We start from the raw sequence: 2,583 nt of genomic DNA, 5'->3' as shown, positions 1-2,583 counted from the left end.
GGTTGGTGTTGTTTGTTGTCTTTTTTAATGTTTCTATTTTTATTTTAGCATTCACACTTCGTGATGTTAGTTTTCTCGTTTGAATTCATATACATTAATTTCATGATAGTGCCTTTTATAACTAGCTACGTGAAAATTGTTTTTGCTCATTATTGAAAGCCTTAAGATATCCTATAAATTTTTACATCTACTTCAATTGGTCTCTGATGGATAAAGATAATTCTTTCACTTTCAAACATATTACACCTCCTTAATATTTCTATAGAAAGGTGACTTAGTCTATGATTCAAATTTAAATTCATTGTCTTAATACAAGAATGGTAAATTCAAAATTATCAATGTCGTGTGAAAAGTGGGTCATTGTTATTTAAACTCTTATAGACACATTTACACATCACCAAATAATTAATCAATGAACCATTACAATGGGATCAAGAAACTTATAATTTTATACGTCAAATAAGCATTTCGATGACCAATATCAAAGGCACTCGACTCAAAACAGTTGGAAAACCATTCCAAATACGGATTGAAGAGAAGTTAAAACTCATGTATTCTTAAAAGTTGATCAAATATGGCTAATGATAAATTGGTTAATTGTAAAGTGAATGGCGTTAAAAAAAAATAACATAATTATTCGAATAATTCAACATTTTAAAGTAGAATAAAATATTTCGAAACGTAATTATACCATACAAATGTAGTTTATTGCTATTAATTAGTATTGCAATGTGCATTGTGTTTAAATGTAATATCAGTATTTAGTTCTATTATAATCTTAAATCAATCCTATTTCTATCTTATTTTTTAGATAAAATTTTTCAAATATGACGTCCTTTTTGTGCTGTTTCAGAAATTCAAATGTCTGCGTGACGTAATATTGTGCCTTTTCATCACTTCGTATGTGACGTCATTGTTATGAATTTTTGCGTTCAGGCCTGGACTGAGTCGGGTGTGTCTATTTTCTGTGTTGGTCTTCAATGTATTATGTATTCGGTTTTTGTTTTCTGCAATTAGTTAAGACGTCAGTTTTATCATGTAAATCTTTTATATTCATTTGAAAAAGTTTACTGTTTGCAATAGCATAAATTGTTCTATATATATAATAAGGATGTTCTTATCACAAGCTGAAAACCCTAGCCGTATTTGGCACAACCTTTTTTAACTTTTGATCCTCACAGCTGTACAACTTTGTACCCCTTTTTTTTTTACTTTCGAACTTTTATATTGTGCGTCACTGGTGAGTCTTGTTTTGACGAGGCGCGTTTTTGACGTAATGAATCTTAAACCTGATGCCTTTTGTTATCTATTATTCATGTGTTTCTTTGCCTAATACATTTTCCTATTTATTTGTATTGTAGTCTTGTATTATTTTGTTGTCATTTTAATGTTAAATTTAACAATGCCATCAAAGTGCGAGGTTTGGCATGCCACAAAACCAGGTTCAACCCATCATTTTTTTCTTTAAAAATGTCCTGTGCCTAGTCAGAAAAATGGCCATTGTTATATCATAGTTCGTTTTGAACAGTGTGTGTAACAATTTTACGTTGTGTCGTTTGTTTTCTCCTATATTTGAGTGTGAATTCACATTACTATAAGACGTGTCACGGTACTTTTCTATCCCAAATTCATGTAATTGGTTTTGATGTTATATTGGTTATTCTCATCGGACTAATGCCCAGTCCGTTGCTGTGTGTGTTACATTTTAATGTTGTCTCGTTGTTTTAACCTCTGAAACCTCAGACAAAAAGACATCTGTATGATGCTGATGTCTCGTATCAATTTATTTAACCATCTGCAATGTTTTTACAAATAGTTTAGATAGCACTCCACAGTTAGATGTGTAGTTTCGCATTTTGGCCCCTGTGGATTTTTCAAATAATGTGGAATAAAATTCATTTTTGGATAGCTGAAGATTGAAATAGTCTTCATAGTAGGTTTATATGAACATCAAGCTTAGGTAATATAAAGCGCGTATATAAGACGATGTATGGTTATTTATTATTTATTCATGCTATTAGTCCAGGTAATACTTAGTAAGTCGAATACGGTACGTTACAATCAGGAAAGGGTACAAGATTACGAACATATCCATATATGTTCATCTATCAAACGGATATTCTACCAAGTCAACCAACTCGGATGGCACAAAACTAACGAAGGGATGACTTCAACTCTCACTCCCATTCACAAAGTTTAACCTCCTTTCACCATTTCTCGCTTCACACTCGCTCTATCCCTCACACACTATCACTCCATCCCTCTCACTCTCATACCTTCTCCGACTCAAAACCTCTAACTCTCAAATACTCCCACTCTCTTTCCCTCTCACATACTGTCACTGTCTCATTCACCCTCTCACTCACCCTTTCTGTCTCACTCCCACCCCCTCTCTTTCTCATCTCTCCCTCTTTAACTCTCCCTCTCTCACTCATTCATTATCTCTCCCTCTGACATGTACACTCTCCCGCTCACTCATTGTCTCTTACTTACACTTACTTACACTCCCTCACACACCTCTCCCTCTCCCTCTGTCACTCTCCCGCCCACTCAATGTATCTCACTCTCTCACACACCTCTCCC

The sequence above is a fragment of the Mytilus edulis genome, chromosome 9 (genome assembly GCF_963676685.1).
Source record: "Mytilus edulis chromosome 9, xbMytEdul2.2, whole genome shotgun sequence".
In the NCBI taxonomy this organism is placed as follows: domain Eukaryota; kingdom Metazoa; phylum Mollusca; class Bivalvia; order Mytilida; family Mytilidae; genus Mytilus; species Mytilus edulis.
The sequence above is the reverse complement of the archived record's forward strand: the minus strand, read 5'-3'. Positions refer to the sequence as shown.